The sequence below is a fragment of the Geotrypetes seraphini genome, chromosome 12, assembly GCF_902459505.1.
Source record: "Geotrypetes seraphini chromosome 12, aGeoSer1.1, whole genome shotgun sequence".
In the NCBI taxonomy this organism is placed as follows: Eukaryota; Metazoa; Chordata; class Amphibia; order Gymnophiona; family Dermophiidae; genus Geotrypetes; species Geotrypetes seraphini.
This window is the reverse complement of record NC_047095.1, coordinates 115,498,887-115,517,193: the sequence shown is the minus strand read 5'-3', so window position 1 is coordinate 115,517,193 and position 18,307 is coordinate 115,498,887. Positions and strand designations below refer to the sequence as shown.

General features: G+C 42.3%; 5 non-coding genes across 5 annotated transcripts; 2 read left to right on the top strand and 3 right to left on the bottom strand.

Moving 5' to 3' along the window:
• The first annotated feature begins 11,063 nt into the window (after window positions 1-11,063).
• On the top strand, window positions 11,064-11,136 carry TRNAV-CAC. The gene has a single exon. It is a non-coding gene; the product is annotated as a tRNA-Val (tRNA).
• A 1,483-nt stretch (window positions 11,137-12,619) lies between these two features.
• On the bottom strand, window positions 12,620-12,692 carry TRNAK-CUU. Its single transcript has one exon. It is a non-coding gene; the product is annotated as a tRNA-Lys (tRNA).
• Window positions 12,693-15,360: 2,668 nt separating this feature from the next.
• On the bottom strand, window positions 15,361-15,431 carry TRNAG-GCC. The gene has a single exon. It is a non-coding gene; the product is annotated as a tRNA-Gly (tRNA).
• A 590-nt stretch (window positions 15,432-16,021) lies between these two features.
• On the top strand, window positions 16,022-16,104 carry TRNAL-CAG. Its single transcript has one exon. It is a non-coding gene; the product is annotated as a tRNA-Leu (tRNA).
• A 713-nt stretch (window positions 16,105-16,817) lies between these two features.
• TRNAK-UUU lies at window positions 16,818-16,890 on the bottom strand. The gene has a single exon. It is a non-coding gene; the product is annotated as a tRNA-Lys (tRNA).
• Between the last annotated feature and the right edge of the window lie 1,417 nt (window positions 16,891-18,307).

The window sequence follows — 18,307 nt, the reverse complement described above, 5'->3', positions numbered from 1 at the left end:
AATCTGATGCTACAACAATGGGGCATACCTATGATCCAAGACAGAACAATAACCTGGGGGTAAATTACCTACAAAACTACCCTGTGTCAGATTAGAAACATGACATGTGTAATTACCCTTATAGATGGTAACGGCAATATCAAGCTTTTGCTGTCCTGGCAGCAAAAGGTATTTAGAACACCACAGTGCACAAAGGGGATCAGTAAAATTAGAGGAGGTAGATAGATCCCGTAAAAAAAACTGATGGGTCGGATAGCTAGACCCACCCTTAAACCACATGCCCATAACGTACATACCTTCATCAGTAGGTCTAGGGTTGTCAATAGTATGAGAAAGCTTAATAATTTGTGCAGGAACACTTTTCCTAAAACAGTTTCCAACCTTACGAAGGGTCCTATGAATAAGCAGTGATTTACCATTTTGGTCCACTTTTTTCAGAGCACTTTCTGGTTTATAAGCCCAGTCAGTATCAATATTCCACCCTACCGCTCCCCAGAATGCACACTTATCCCCCCAACGTGAGTCAATAACACACATATATAAATATGTCTTTAGTTTTTAGGAATCTCTGAGGACCAATGGCACAGCCATGAGACATCAATTGATGAACAGTCCACAATGTCACAATACTCAAAAGTGAAGGTGACCACGTGCACACTGCTGGAATTATACCAAAGGGTAGTATACTGTCTGTCTTTCTGGATTCCAATTGAAGGGCAGCCCTTGGAAGGGAGTCCAGCTTGACGTCGTGTTTGCAAAGAGGTGCCGGGGGTGCTGTTTACAGCAGGAGTGTCATTTACAGATGGGTATGGGCAGAAAGTGTCATGGACCCAGGACACATCATCCCTGTAGACCCAGTTAGAAATGATCCATACAGGAAGAAAAACTAGCAGCAGCGTTGCCAGTAAGAGAATGATAAAGTTGGTAGAATGCTGCAATGAGATCATCATGTTGTTCCACTGGAGGAGGTGAAATCTGCGCAGGGAAGACTTGCTTCTGGGGTTTTAGGTTAACCCTCTTCAAGCGACTTGCGTGGATCCAAACAGGAAACTCCTCAGTGAGTACAGCGGTCCTGGTCACAGAGATCACAGTAGTGGGAAGGCCAAAGGGGAAATCCGTCTGCTTCCGATCCTTGAAAAACTTCTGGACGATAACTTTGCCACCAGGCTGGAAAAAATGGGTAGGAATCTGTGGAGAGAAAGGAGAAGAGCAAGACACGTTTCTTTGAACAAGCCCTAATATTTCAATGAGCTTTCGGACGTATTCCTCCTGTATCAAGGGAAGATCACTACTCTCAACTATTGAGGGTTTGTCTACCCATGGGGCGGGGAAAGGTCATCCCATGAGAATCTGAAAGGGAGAGCAGCCAGATGTCTGTGCATACAGAAAGAGATACACTGGCTTGAAAAGAGTCCAAATATCATTCAGCAGCTGTACTCCAATGTGATCCAAATAAGAGATAGAAAACGAGAGAGAAGCAATGTTGCCTGTACTGAATGTGGCAACATGTGACAATATTAATACATTTACTTGGTATAGCTATGGCAAAACAGAAACAATACTCAGTTACTTAAGGTTCTTAATTGAACATTCCAAAAAGATATGTTTTTTTTATGCTGCATATAACTATTATGGCACTTCAGAGAGACCATACTGATGTACTGAATGTATTCAGAAATGTATACTGAATGTATCATATATAGGGAGCACCACAAAATAAACGCTGTATAAAGTAAAACTTTTTCTTAAACATATAACCCCTAACTAAGCTACATTTAGAATATGAAAGCTATAAGAAAAAAGAACATTGCGCGGTTAGGCTAGTAAGAAGTGGAAAAAGAGCTCTAGAAATGGCCAATGTTATGTATCCTGGGGTACCCACTAAACTAAAACAAGTAGACATGACACAGACAAAACATAAAGTTTTAGGCGTGAAGCTATTATTCCATCTGTCAAGTGTGCAGGGCTGAATTTAACTCTGCAAATAAACACATTGATATAAAAAACCAAAACAAAGATAAACAATAATGTATGTCATAACCATCTCATATTCGGAAAAAGGCATAAAGCTAATGTCTCTTTGGAGCGTCTCTATCTCTGCAGTGATAAAGAGGACCCTTGGAAAACATTAGAAATATCTGTGCCAAAAATGATCTGCGATGGCTATGTATATATCCGAACTACTGCTAAGAAAAAGAAAAAACATTTTAAATTAGCAACATCCTAATTTCAGCTAAAACAATAGAAAGGAATTGTGTTTTCCAATTTGTTTTCAATTCACAAACATGCCAGCTGTAGCTATCGAGCTATATATATCTGTATCAAGGAGCAAAAGGTCAAGAATGAAAATATCACTAGCAAGAAGTTGAAATGTCGAGCGAGCACTGCAATAACCAATGCCATGATATTGGGCAATGAATAAGGGAGAGCTAGCAGCTGGTATCCAGGGTTTCCCCTCTTTGCACCAAAGTCTGTCCAAAAGGGCGGCTTTGGGCACCTGCCAAACGCCAGGCATCAAGTTCAGAGGGGGGTAACAAAGGACTGAAGCTGTGAAAAAAGAGAGGAAGAGAATCCTGTTCACCCTTGAGACCCAGAAGCCCATTTAAAAGAAGGGCTTGGACATCGTGAAAAGTGTGAAGGGTAGTGGGGTGACCAAGGGTCAAAGGAGTAACCATCTCTACCACCATAGCACATGCAGTCAGGGCTCTCAAGCAGGCAAGCATGCCTTGAACTTGAACAGGAGTGACTGTAGAAAAAAAGGCAACAGAGCGTAACTTACCGCCATGTTCTCCCTTCATGGTGTTACAATGGTCCCGAACAAAGAGATAAAGCATATGGTCATAATCAGGAAGACCCAGGCCTGGGCTAGAAACCAAAACACATCTCAAATGTCTAACATTTCATGAGTCCATCTGATAAGAGCAGTCATTTCAGAACCCAGGGTCTGTCTCAGAATCTGGTCATAGAAGGAACAATCAGAGATCCATTGGTGGCAGTAGCCAATCATATCAAGAAAAGTAAGCATGTCTTTCTTGGTAGCTGGGCGGGGCAGACCCAGAACAGCAGCAATGCGGGAAGTGCAGAGTTTCCTCTGACCATGAGACAGGACAAAACCCAGGTATTTCACTTCAGATTTACACCAGTGCAGTTTATTTCGTGACACCTTGTGACCACACACAGACAACCATTGTAAAAGGTGCAAACTATCAGCCTGACAGGTCTCCTGAATTATGGAACACAAAAAGAGGTACAGAATGAGGACAGAACCATGAGGGGCAGTCCATGGCTGTAGAATAGCCCTGAGGACAATGGAGAACACCACAGGGGAGTCAACATAGCCCTGGGGCATTCTACACCAGGTATACTGTTGCTTAAAGGTGAAGGCAAAAAGGGGCTGAGAAGCCTCATCAACAGGGACTAAAAAAAACATTCTTTAGGACAATGACAGAAAAAAAACATTGGCTGCCGGTGGAATGGAGGAGAGGAAGAAAGGAACATCAGGGACAATGGGTGCAATGAGAATTACCAAAACATTAACAGCCCTAAAGTCTTGGACGAAGCGGGGGATGCCATCAGCTTTGACAACAAGAGCGATGGGCGTATTGTAAGAAGAGATGATGGTTTTGATAATACCGGAGGAAAGTAAAGTGACAATCAGTGGAATCATGATTCTCACTGTACTGCTTGATAAAAACAAGAATGAGTAACTTCAAAGAAGCACTATAGGGGGTACATGAAATACAACATTGTCAGTGGAAGCCCAAACCGGGAAGTCTGGGGGAAGGGGCAAAAGCATTCATGCACAGACCCTGATAATGAAAGCAAAGAACAACATCAAGTCTGGCAGTCAAAAGTGCATTTGTACTTTATATAATTCAGACTGCCAAATAGAAAAATGTGGCTTTCAGTCAGAAAGAGAAAACCAGAATCGCATTCCTTAAGGTCAGTAACTAGGTATCCAAATAAGCACAGAGAAAATTTACAACTTGCTAATCTTCTAAAAACAAAACAAAATTTTGCCAGCACAGAACACAAAGGAAGCAGCCGTAGAAGAAACGCACAAAATGAGTCAGGATCAAACTGGAAGACAAGAAACAATTCTTGTGTACAAGCTGCGATGGAAAGATCTTAGACTGATTCAAACACTGCTTGCAATTCATTCCACATAACAGCATGTCCTACCTCAGTGTTAAACATATAAACAGTGCAAACGTATACGGGAAAGGATTGGTGATACAGAAAGATGTAAGCTGAAGGAAGAATGTCACACACACACAGGCAACATAAGCCTTACAAGTCTCATCTGTCTAGGAGGGGGAGAATCCTAAGTGCCTTTATGACTCATTACAAATCAATATAACAATGCAAAAATATTCACTTACCTTACCTTATAAGCGAAGTACAGTAATAAGAGACAATAAAATCTTATACTCTATAAAATTTTTAACCTCACAAATGACAGAGTGGGCAGGGGGTTCTATAAATAATTTCATTCTTCCCGAAAGAATGGCAGCTGCTTATATTCATGAGGGGCGCTTCCCAAAAGCACTCTGAGATTTTCCCCCCAAAAACTCCGTAATAGAACCCAAAGCTTGAACTTAAAATAAAGGGTGGGAACAGGACGCCAATACCAGTGAGTATTAAAGAACAGAAAAAATTCTGAAATACTCACAAAATATTGGTGATGTCATCTGCCCCTCCCAGGCAGGCCCCCTACTGAAAGGATTAGGTCCCAATTACTGCCCCACACTCTATCTCTCTGTCATTAGCAAGACAGATGCATCTGGGGACAATATCTTAGAGACAACAAACTATCTCCCAAACATGTCCAGTTTATTGAATGTTCTGTAACTCTTTTTATATCATTTTACATGAGTCAATGTCGTCAGCATGTGATGTAAATACAAACCATATATGGACACAGGTCACATGAAACTTTAAAGAAACATCTTACTATCTAAAGGCTGAAGTCCAAAGGGTGCTCTGCATAGCAGACAATTTTGTTATCTAAAGCTTCTTACAAATTCAGCTATGAAAACAATTGAATTCACTTCACAACAAGATAAGAACACACATCTTCTCAAACCTAAAATGGCCTTGCAGTATTTCAGCAAGAGAAGGCAAACAGTGTCTGGATTTACAGCTTCAAACACAGCCTAAGGAAAACTACAAGGTACACAATACGTGTCCCTTCACTGCACAGGTCCTGGACCTGTTGGGGGCCACAGTGTTAGTGGACTGCTGGGCACGATGGTCCTCAGGTCTGACCCAATGGAGGCATTGCTTATGTTCTTATATTGTGTTACCATATCACTGACCACACCTTAAAAGGGCAGTGGAGTAGCTGGGAAGGTTGACGCCTGGCATTGCCAGGCCGTGCGCCCTCCCATACTTCCTCGCCCCCGCGGACCTCTTGAAATGTTCGCTGGCGTCGGCAGCATCTTCCACCGTCTGTTCGCGCCACCCTCGGCTCCCTTCTGACATCACGTCCTGGTCCTATTTCAGAAGGGAGCAGAGGCCGGCACGAGCAGCAAGTGGAAGATGGCTGCACGCGCCAGCAAACATTTCAAGAGGTGCGCGGGGGAGGAAGGAGAGGCACCGGCACCCCTGAGAAAATGGTTTGCCCCCCTCTTACTACACAACTGCGGGACATGCACTGGCAACCAAAGTTAAATTTGCCTCTCTGTGTTTACATTACACGCTAAAAAATATATATTTTATTTTCTGTTAAGGGGCGTGTTTGGGGCTGGAGCGTTAGCGTGTGAAGCATTGCCGTGTTCTAATTGATTGGTGTGGGGTTAAAATGTGAGCCCTTACTGCCTACAAACTAGGGATCATAGGGGCTCACGTGGTAACTTTGTTTTAATGACTGCATGCTAATGGCCATTTTCCTGCCATGGTACAAGTGACCTTAGCGGATGAGAAAGGTGTGTAAGCGGCAGGCCGAGACCACTTTTTGCCATGGCTTTAGTAAAAGGCCTCCTGTATGAACTAGAGAGTTGCGCGGGGACAGAAATGCCAACCATCCCCGCCCGTCCCCGCCAGGATCCTCTCCGTCCCCACCCATCCCCGCCAGGGTCCTCTCCGTCCCCACCCATCCCCGCCAGGATCCTCTCCATCCCCACCCGTCCCCGCAAGGAATTATCTCCATCCACACCTGTCCCCATAAAAAGCAGCAATTATTTCTGACAGGATCATCAATTCCACAGTTTCTTTTGTGTTTGCGCTGCTCTTTTCCTTCTGGAATCTCTTTGGTGGAACCCTTTTTTTGTTTTCTGTTCAGGTAATTAACTTATAAACCCCCTCTTTTACTAAGGCTGACCTGTCCATTATATTATATGGACGAACCCTGCTTCCAAAGCCTTCCATCCCCGTGGGAGTCCCGTGGGCCAGAGAGGGGTCCCTGTGGGAGACCTGTGGGTTAGGGGGGATTTCCGCGGGACCCCCGCAGGAACCGCAGGTTTCCCGCGATCCCCATTCCCGTGCAGACCTCTAGTATGAACTTGGATATAGTAGAGTGAAAATGGATGATAGAGCCTTGGGCTGTGTATTTTCTGGAGCTGCTGCCGGAGGAGCTGCTGAGGAGTTCAACAAAGTCAGATAATAATAATAACAGCTTATATACTGCAATACCGTGAAGTTCTATGCGGTTTACAGAAGATTAAGCAAAGGTAACAAATTGAATTGACTTTAAGAGGGTAGGAAGAAAGAGAATTAATAGGAGAGGAAATTCATTGTTGAGGAGAGAGTGATCAAAAGGACAAGTTAATCGCTATAGAGGGGAGAGAGAAGAGAGGATCAGTTGTCTAGATACTTTAGGAACAGGTGTGTTTTCAGACGTTTCCTAAATTCCCCATAAGTAGTGGGCGAAAGCAATTGTTCTAGGTCTTTACCCCATGATGCTGCTTGGTGCGAGTTCATGGTGTTTTTTCAGTTTACAACCTCTCACTGGGGGGGAAACGAAGTTGGAATGTGAGCTTCTCTTGTGTCTGTTGGCTGAGAAGACGAAAAGGTCAGTTATATATTTAGGGGCAAGTCCGTGTAGTGCTTTGAAGCAGAAGCAGGCAAATTTCAACTTTACGCGCGCCGCCATCGGCAGCCAATGCAGCTGCCGGTAGTAGGGTGTCACATGGTCAAACTTCCTCAGCCCAAAGATCAGTTTGACCGCTGCATTTTGCATCAATTGTAAACGTTGCATATTCTTTTGGGAAATGGCGAAATAAGCGATGTTACAGTAGTCAAGTAGACTCAGTACGAAGGATTGGACTAGGGTTCTGAATGCCGATGTATCGAAGTAAAAACAAAAATGTGCAGGGGTAACTCTTGCACAATGAAGGTTACTTGAGTGACTAAAGAAATCGGTAGCACAAAAAATAAAGTCACCACATACATCAATATACTTAGTAAGCTTATTTCTTACTTAGAACTCTGCTCAGAGACATGAAGGCTGATTACTCGGCCTCACCTACCAATCATTGCAGTGTTCAAAAAGAAAGCTTTTTATCTCCAATGCTCTTTTAATGCGCTAGCTTGACCGCTATGCTAGAAATGGTAATATTTTCCATAAGTTCTTGTGAACTATACAAAAGTACTTATCTTTAAACAGTGACTGGTTCCGACGTGCACGTTTCGTTTGCTGCGTCAGGGAACCGACAATAACAGCTGAGTTTTAAAGCTGGTAGTGAAGTCACATTAAATTACAGAACTGGATATCTCAAAAGGTGTTTCTTCTTGGTCGTTTCAAAAAAACGAAGTAAGCTTTAATGGATCTGAGTTTCCAGAGAGTAAAGAATCCCTTTCTTATTAAGGAGTCTACCTGGTCTTTCATGGTTAGGCATTGATCCAAAGTTACACCTAGTATCTTAATGGTGGGCTGGATAGGGTAACTAAGTTTATTGATACATAGTGGTGATTTGGTGTCAAGCAGATGTGGCGAAGCAACGAAGAAAGTTGTTTTTTCTGAATTAAGTTTGAGCCTAAAGTTTGTCATCCGGTGCTCCATCACGTTTATGGCTTCCGAAGCTTTGGGAATAATTTCAGAGACAGAATTAGCGAATGGGATGATAATCGTAAAGTCATCTGCAAAACTAAATAGTTTTATTCCCAGCTGGGTTAGCTGCGTGCCCAGTGAGGACATATAGACGTTGAAGAACAATGGAGATAGTGGAGACCCTTGTGGCACACCGGATGGATTGCTCCAGGTGTTTGAAAGCTCATAATTAAAACGTACCTGATAAGTGCGGGATATAAGGAAGCCATGGAACCAGTTCAGCACCTCATCCCTGATACCAATGGCGGCTAGGCATTGCAGCAGTTTCTCGTGGTCTACTAGATCAGGTGCAGAGGTAGTGGATTTGGATAATTTTCTTGGTTGAGTTGTCACAGCCTACCTTTATAACCCTGGTGGCTTCTGTGACCTCTAGTAGTATGGTGATATTGATTCTGGCCCAGGAGCCACCCATCAGTTTTTTACTCCCCTCCCCCCCCCTTTTTTTTTTTTTTCTTTGTTCTCTGCTTGGATAGACTTCATATCCTTGAGCGGTTAATCAAATTTAATAAACTTTTAATGCTCGGCTCTTTCTAAATCCAGGAGTTTGGTATATGCTTTTCCATTCTGCTGTAAAGAATGCTATTACAGATGATGGCTCCATTTTGAAAGGCCGAGCCAGATGGGGTAAGATCGTAGGAGGATTGTTCCCACCCCATGTGCTCAGGCTACCAGGAAATCCTGGGTAGGTTGCAGTGGAAAGGGTTGGAGTATGCTGTGGGGGACTGTCTGGGAAGAGGATACATATTGGGGTGAGAGTGAAATTAATTTACAGGTAGATAAGAATAGACTTACTGAGTCAGACCAATGGTCCATCTAGTCCAGTGGTATCAAACTCAAACCCTGTGCAGGGCCACATTTTGGATTTGTAGGTACTTGGAGGGCCGCAGAAAGAATAGTTAATTTCTTCTTATTAAAGAAATGACAATTTTGCATGAAATAAAACACTTTATAATTTATAAATCTTTCCTTTTGGCTAAGTTTTAATAATAATATTGTAATTTATAGGTAAAGAGACATATGATCAAAACAATTTTATTTTACTTTTGTGATTATGATAAACATACCGAGGGCCTCAAAATAGGACCTGGCGGGCCGCATGTGGCCCCCGGGCCGCGAGTTTGAGACCACTGATCTAGTCCAATAGCCAGCCTTCATGGTGGCTAATCCGGGTCACAAGTACCTGGCAAAAACCTGAAGAGTAGCAGCATTCCATGCTACCAATCCAGGGCAGCAGCTTCCCCCATGTCTGTTACAATAACTATGGAGTTAGCAAAATGCAAACAAGAAAGGGATTTGGGGGTGCTGATTGACAGTACCCTAAAGCCATCGGTACAATGGGTGGCGGCGGCGAAGAAAGCAAACAGGATGTTGGGCATAATTAAAAAGGGGATTACGAGTAGATCGGAAAATGTCATAATGCCACTATATAGAACAATGGTCAGACCGCAATTAGAATACTGTGTCCAACACTGGTCTCCATACCTTAAGAAGGATATAACTCTGCTGGAGAGAGTGCAGAGGCGAGCCACGAAACTAGTCAAAGGTATGGAGAATTTGAGCTACAAAGAACGCCTCAGAAAACTGGGACTGTTTACCCTCGAAAAGAGAAGACTGTGAGGGGATTTGATAGAGACTTTTAAAATATTAAAAGGATTTGACAAAATAGACCAGGAAGCAGCATTACTGACATTTTCAGATGTGACACGGACAAGAGGTCATAGCCTGAAACTGAGTGGCAGCAGGTTCAGGACAAATGTCAGGAAGTTCTGTTTCAAAGCAACAAAACAAAAAGAAAAGTTCCAACCAAAACTGCAGTGAAAAACAACCGAGAGCAAACAAGACAAAACTGCAGATCTGTACAAGACGTAGGCTCAATTTATTTGTGACAAAAAATTATTATATGCAAACCCTTTTACCAATCAGGGGACCCGACACGGTCCATGTTTCGGACAAACCTTCGTCATACTTTGCTGCCACTATACAGTTTTTTTGTGATTTTTTGTTTTTTCCCTCTATTTTTACCATGGACCCCTGACGAAGGTTTGTCCGAAACACGGACCGTGTCGGGTCCCCTGATTGGTAAAAGGGTTTGCATATAATAATTTTTTGTCACAAATAAATTGAGCCTACGTCTTGTACAGATCTGCAGTTTTGTCTTGTTTGCTCTAGGAAGTTCTGTTTCACACAGCGCGTGGTGGGTGCTTGGAATGCGCTCCCGGAGGAGGTTGTGGAGGAGACTACTGTACTGGGATTCAAGAGAAAGTTGGATACACACCTTCTTGCATATCATATTGAGGGATACGGTAAATCCGGGTCTCCAAAAAGGAGTACCTAAATGGGCCGCCGCGTGTGCGGATCGCCGGACTAGATGGACCTCGGTCTGATCCGGTGAAGGCGTTTCTTATGTTTTTATGTTCCTCCAGGAAATTGTCCGAACCTTTCTTAAAACCAGCTCCAATTAAAATATTTGTTTAGCAAAGAGCAACCATTTTTAATTGTGTGTCCTCTTTTCTTGGCTCTGCAAACATGGTAATACTATTCTAGCTTTCTTTTTTTTTTTTTTTTTTACTACTGGTAAACCGAGATGCAAGTTGTCCAATGAACTTTGATTTCTCCCTCAGAAATAAAATTTGTATATTATCTGCATAAATAAGGGAAATTAGGCATTGCATCAAAACAGTGCATTGCTGCCTTAAAATGTTACTTTAGAACAGGGGTCTCAGAGTCCCTCCTTGAGGGCCGCAATCCAGTCGGGTTTTCAGGATTTCCCCAATGAATATGCATGAGATCTATGGCATGCACTGCTTTCAATGCATATTCAATGGGGAAATCCTGCAAACCCGACTGGATTGCGGCCCTCAAGGACTTTGAGATCCCTGCTTTAGAATCTACTTTGACCACAAGTTTTAAAAGACAGCTGTTAAAAGTGTAGGTAAAACTGGTTTAACTAAAATAACCAAACCGTCTAAGGGTCAGAGCTGTGTTTGGAGCCAAAGGGCGTCTTAACAACTGGGTTTCTGTAGTGTAGTGGTTATCACGTTCGCCTCACACGCGAAAGGTCCCCGGTTCGAAACCGGGCAGAAACAGCTGTCAGCTTTTTATAGTCTAGTTGAGAAATATGCTTGAGTGTTCAGCCCTAGATGCGGCTCTGCCAATAATCCAACACTTTACTGTATACTTTTACAAACTTCAGAATGCTTCATTAAACAAGTTTCCAAGGTAATTTGCAATTGGTGGAGTCAATTATTAGAAACGGGGGGGTAGGGGGGAGGCATTTTCGTTTGATGTGCTTGTGTTAATTTTTGGTTGGAAAATTCTGTGAAGTCATGCAACAGGCAAAAAGTTCGGATATATGCATTGCAAACCTCCTGGTGATAGAAATCATTTAAATGCCTTGAGTAAATGTATCTTTTCTATTAATCTGATGTTTGCTTGCAATATCTTTGAATATAATATATGTATAATGATTGATTGATTGATTTTGAAGAAAAGGGAGGGTGGGGGAAGGGTCTTCAATTTATACATTTATGTTGATAATAAGAAAGATTTTCAAGTGTTCTTTATGAATTAACTGTTTTATTATTGTACACTTGTGAGATTTAAAAATGAATAAAGATTTAAAAAAAAAAATCTGATGTTTGGTTTGGGGGTTTTGTTTTTGTTATTGGGGTTTTTTTTTTTTCTTTTAAAAGTTTGTTATATTTTATACTATTACTCTTTTGACTGGATTATTTCCTTTCCTTTTCAAAACAGTCCATCAGCCTGGTGTGTGTGGATGGATGTTTGGGCACTGTGGGGCTGTCAGGATCTCTGTTAGTTTTTTTCTTTGCAACTGGCTCCTTCTCTGGGTATTGTTATAGAGTAAAATTAAGTGTTTGGGTTTATGATCGTATCTTGCACAGCTGTAAACCAGCCCTAGACTATAACCATCCTTTTTGTGAATAGCATTGTCTTCTGAGGATCAGAAGTCTCCACCCCCAAAAAAAAATAAAAATAAAAATTCTGCTCTTCCAATTCTGGGGGATAAAAGTCTCTGTATGGAATAAAATTAGAGTGGAAAATGGCTTTAAACCAATTTTTACATATCAAAAATAATAATAATAACCTGATTTTTTTAAGGATGAGAATTAATTTAAACAGAAAACAAACATCCTCAGTTATGAAGTACATTCATATTTATTTATTGTAGTTAGTGGGAAAGGAAGAAAAATAATGCTTTTATTTATTACATTTCCCCCCCCCCCCCCCCCCCCACATTTCCATCACTAGGAAAAAGAGCAAGCTTTAATAAAGGAATTATGAACATAACTAATCATTTTTAACCCCTACTAGCCCCAAGTGCTGGTTAATATAAAAAAAAGTTCAGGTTGTTTTTATTCTAGAGACATTTTATTTTAAAGTTGTGAGTGCATAGTAAAATTAACGTTAATGGAAAATACAAGAGAAAATGTTTAAAGTGAAATTAGCTTTGTATTGCTTTTAAGGTTTAATAGAATAAAGTACTCCCACATAGATGAATTTTCAGGTGGAAATATAGTTTAATAAAAAAAACCAAAAACACACAGCCTTCGCCCAACGTGGGGCTCGAACCCACGACCCTGAGATTAAGAGTCTCATGCTCTACCGACTGAGCTAGCCGGGCAACTGTGAAACTCTCTTATATCATACCTTCTGAACCTGGCCCTATCATTTGACAGTTTTGTTTGGAATGTCTATGAGGGCCCAAAGTCAAATTTCATCGAATAATAATAAACTGTTAATGATTTTTTAACAGGAGTTGCCATCCAACATATAACACATAATTGGAAAGACTATAGGGGATTGAATTACTGTTTTTGGTGGAGTTCGGTTTGTCAGGTGTATGAAATGGAAAAAACATTGGCAACTAAGAGAGGTTATTATAAGAAATTTAAAGTGGTGTGGGGACCATTAATTGAGTATTATAATAAAGAATTGTATTTATCCCCATTAAATATGTGTAGAGGGAAGGGGGATGAGTGGGTTTTATGACATTATGAGGGGTAATATATGAAAAGGGAGGGAGGGGAGATAGTCTATGGTATAAAATGATTGCAGAGTTTCAAGTGAAGAATGTACAGTATGACTTGATTTCTTTTACACTTGATTGTATAATGTAAAAATGAATAAAGATATTTAAAAAAAAAAAAATACCTTCTGAACCTTCCAGTATATTTTACTATTGTACTTTAAGTCATTTTTATTAACTTTTCTCAAATACAATTTACAGTCAAATAAAGCAAGAACCTTTCAATGAAATAAGTCTCAAATTCCAACACAAACAGATAAAAACAAGAAACAATCCCACCCAACCAAAACCTCCCCCTCCCATCCCCACCCATCTCAGGACTACAATGATAAAGAATAACTAAAAAAAATAACCAAGATTTCAATTCAAAAGAATAAAAAATTGTACTTTAAAATTTATTTTGGAGGGGGAAGAGTGGAGTTGGCTTCCTTATGATTTTGGAGTCCTCTGGAACCCTGAATGTTTATGTTTATTTAAGATTTGATATACCGCTCTTGCATTTTACTGACCTAAACGGTTTACAATGTATCAAACTAAAATAAAATTAGGTACATCAGAACCTCAATATTTGCGGGGGTTAGTGGCAGAGTCAGCCCACGAATAGGGAAAATCGCGAATAACTTTTTGGGCCGGCTCTGGCCCACCTCAACCTCCTTCCTGCGTCCCCGATCTTACCTGGTGGTCTAGCGGTGACATGAGGCAGGAGCGATCTTCCTATGCTCCTGCCCCGTGCAGAGACTGCGGGAATTCACAGCACGGGTGCACAGCATGGCTCTGCACGGGGCAGGAGCGTAAGAAGATCACTCCTGCCCGCGTTGCCGCTAGATCACCAGGTAATGTCTGAGGCGATATCCGGGGCAGCGTTTCTCAATTAAAAATCAAGGCTAAAAAAAAAAAATCGTGAATAACCGAATTTGCGATTGGGGGAACTGCGAATCGGGAGGGGTGGCTGTACTTGAGAGCCTATCTGTCCCGAAGGCTCACAATCTAGCTAAAGTACCTGATAAACTAAAAATAAGTAAGGGAAGGGGTAAAACGCGGACCTGACGGACCTCGCGGATCTAAACCCGCACGGCCTTAAAAATCTGAGGTCCGTGTCCGTGCCACTTGTAGTTTCTGTCTCTGACAGACCTCGATGAGATTTTAGCGCCGACGGATCCGTCTCAGCATAGGGAGGGAAAAGTATTAGGATCCGTCGGCGCTAAAATCTCATCGAGGTCTGTCAGAGCCAGAGACTAGTGCTGGAGCGGCAAAGCAGAAGCCAAGAGAGCGGGGACATAGGTTTCGGACGTGCGTTATGGAACAGAAGTCTCCAAATGGCGCTGGGTGCTGCCGGGGTTCGGTCCGAGGATCATAGGCATGAGGCAGAGCCTCCGCTGCTTTCCTTCCTCTGAATTGCTCGATGTACCCCCTCCGCTCGGCCTTTCTTGGAGAAGGGGTAAAACGCGGGCCTCAAGACCTGGATGAGATTTTAGCGCCCACGGATCCTAATACTTTTCCCTCCCTCTGCTGAGACGGATCCGTGGGCGCTAAAATCTCATCGAGGTCTGTCAGAGACAGAAACTACTAGTGGCACGGACACGGACCTCAGATTATTAAGGCCATGCAGGTTTAGATCCGCGAGGTCCGCGTTTTACCCCTTCCCAATAAGTAATAACAACATATAATACATTTCCAAGATCAAAAATCAAAGAAATAGAAATAATGAAAGATAACAAATTAAAAATAAAATAAAACAAATTTAATTAATGCTAACACTACTGCTCAAACACCACATTTCCCTCCTTTTCTGGGGAGGGAGTAGGGAGGAGAGGAATTGTGTGGGGGGGGGGGGCCCTCCTTGATTTATGCATTGGGCCTCAGCATGTCTAACTCCAGCCCTGCTGAGCCCTATACCTCCCGCAAGGTGGTATTTTCTAAAGCTAGTGGTATAAAGAAAAGGGTATTCAAGAGCTCCTTTCTAGCCATAACCCATAATAATTCATCACTTCCTGTAATAGATCTTTATGAGGCTCCTTTGAAATTTCCCCTTAGGCAGCACTAGCAAGGTTTAAATTTCTCTCTCTATAAGAGAACCTCGGGAATAGAATCTATACAATAATAAGATAGATTAAAAAGAATTAATCATGAAAGCTGAATGCCAGTGTCTGCTAGGGGTCTCATTAGAACCAAAGGTAAAAAGTTTGGTTAAAATTCTGGCTTCAGTTTCTTCTTTGTGAAATTCATAAAAGTTGTAGACCTTAAAAAAAAAAAAAGTCTACACTGCATTGGCCGGGAATCGAACCCGGGCCTCCCGCGTGGCAGGCGAGAATTCTACCACTGAACCACCAATGCATTTGTTAAAAGTAGCTTCAGCTCTAGAAATTCATTTTTCTCACTTTTTTTTCTCTCTAATAGTGGAATTATATATTATTGAATGGATTTCTGAATACTTGTTGTAAAATTTAAAATGAATAAAGATTTATATAAAAAATTTTATATATTTGTGTATAATGCTTTCTATTCTCCCGTACAAGTTTTAGACAGGAAGCACATATTCACATTCCAGGGTCTGCTCACCCAAATTACAAATGCAAATAGCAGAAACTCAGCCGCTATGGACTCAGAGCTCTGCTTTGCATGAAACGACAGGATTCAGCAGACAGTTAAAGGTTGAAGCAAGACACTATTGGGCAATGTGCCAGCTTCTTCACAAGAAATGCACTCATTTAGGGGAAAAAATTCACAAGGTGCTGGTGAGAAGGGAATATGGATTTATCCCTGTAGCCACTGAACCTGGCGTTACATTTAGGTATAAGTATTTTGATGCTCTGGGAGATCTTACAATATTATGCTCGAAATAATAGAAAACTAAATAGATTTATACAGAAATCATCATGGCTATCACTACATTAGAAAAGCAGAGAAACCCCTTCTGACAACTTGTCAGGATGGCCGAGCGGTCTAAGGCGCTGCGTTCAGGTCGCAGTCTCCTCTGGAGGCGTGGGTTCGAATCCCACTCCTGACAGATAGTTTTTCAGCTCCAAAACACCATAATATTCAGGTCAAATGTCCTTTTACAAGGTACTTGAACGGCAAAATGTACTTCTTTAAATCGAACATAATTCAATCGGCATTATCCTTTGATACTAGACAGAGAGGCATTACCAGATGCCATTTTGAAAATTGAGGCTCCAGTTTTTACCAGCCTGGACTTTCTTTTTCTTTCACTATATTTTGTCAGAGGTTTGAAAACAACATTGCAACTTGGAACTTAATCGCCAGCAATCACAAATCTCTTGACAGCTGAAAAAGCTAAATGATTACTAAATAATTTCTCCAGGATTTAACTATTCTCCAGGATTTTAAATATTTTCTTTTATGTATGTACATCGCTTAGAAGCAAGATTAAGCGATTAATCAAAAATTTTAATAAACTTGAAACTTGAAACTATTCCTCTTCCTAAGTTCTCTGCATAGACCCTAATCACTGTTATTAAAATCTGGATTTTATCATTCTCAAAAGTCACTGACAACAAACCCCTCCCATAGGAGGCCTTTAGATTAGTGCTTCCCAATCCTTTGTGCCCTGCATTCCTGAAGCTGCTTCTAAATAAAAGTGCATGATACCCTGGAGGTGCACCTGAAAGGCAGCTATTTTTCCACACCATGTGGATACTAACTCGCAGTAGTATTGCTAATCATGGAAAGTGAAATCCTTCCAACTAAAAAAAATTTGAACGCCTGAACAGGGACTTGAACCCTGGACCCTCAGATTAAAAGTCTGATGCTCTACCGACTGAGCTATCCAGGCTTCATGTCAAAATACTAAAGAAGGAAAAAATTCACTTAGTTGTAACCAGAGCCTATCCTTATCTAGCAGGTTAGAATTACAGTGGCACCTTGGTTTGTGAGCATAATTCATTCCAGAAGCATGTTCGTAATCCAAAGCACTCGTATATCAAAGCACATGTCCTCATAGAAAATAATTGAAACTCGGACGATTCGTTCCACATCTCAAAAACTGGTACGGATACTAAGTAGACGCAGACGAGGGAGGGTTAAGTGACTTTGCCCAGAGTCACAAGGAGCTGCAGAGGAAATTAAACCCAATTCCTTAGCCAAAAGGAACTGGAACAAACGAGACCGACTACTGTACCTCCCTCATCGCCCGACTCACTTCCTTCACTTCTAGCTTCTCTAGCGTCGGGAGCTCCACTGTGTGCGGCATGGTGGAATGCCAGCACCACTGTCACCCGCAGTCCAGAAATTGGCAGTCCTCCGTGAAGCGTCACCCACGAGCCGGCTGCCAGCGTCTCCGCCTCTAACAACCACAGGTTCTCCAGCGGGGTCCTTTATTGTCAGCGGTAGCCTTTTTAGCAACCCAACACCTGCCTGAGTTCAGGAAATCGCGGCATTGCCCTGTTTATGGTGCAACGGCAGCAGCCCCGCGCTCTCTTTTGGTTGCCAGTGCCCTGCAGTTGGGCGGGAAGCGGCTGAATAGGTGCACGCGCAGCTGGCAGGAGGACAGGCATCCACGCGACTGCCCTGGCGTTCTCAGAATCCAGCAATGTTTGAGGTGGTGCCGATGTCTCTGCATATTGTTACAGCTTGGCAGCAGCTTCCAGTGGCCTCACGTGGACAGCCGGTAGCTCGACAGCCCTCACTGAGGGGGGGGGGGCTGGCCATGTGGGCATGCTCTGACCCGGCCCTTCATTTTCTGGTGACAGCAGCGGTTTACATAGAAACATAGAAACATAGAAAAAGCGGCAGAAAAGGGCTATAGCCCACCAAGTCTGCCCATTCCAAGTATCCTCCCCCCCTGAGTTTACTCCCTTAAAGATCCCACGTGAGTATCCCATTTTCTCTTAAAATCCGTCACGCTGCTGGCTTTTATCACCTGGAGAGGGAGTCTGTTCCAATGATCCACAACTCTCTCGGTGAAGAAATACTTCCTGAAGTCGCCATGAAACTTCCCTCCCTTGATTTTTAGCGGATGCCCTCTGGTGGTCGAGGGTCCCATGAGCCGGAAGATATCATCTTCTGACTCGATATGCCCCGTGATATATTTATACGTTTCAATCATATCTCCTCGTTCCCTTCTTTCCTCAAGTGAGTACATCCGCAATTTCTCTAGTCTTTCTTCATACGTGAGATCCTTGAGCCCCAAGACCATCCTGGTGGCTGTTCGCTGCACCGACTCGACTCTCAGCACGTCCTTTCGGTAGTGA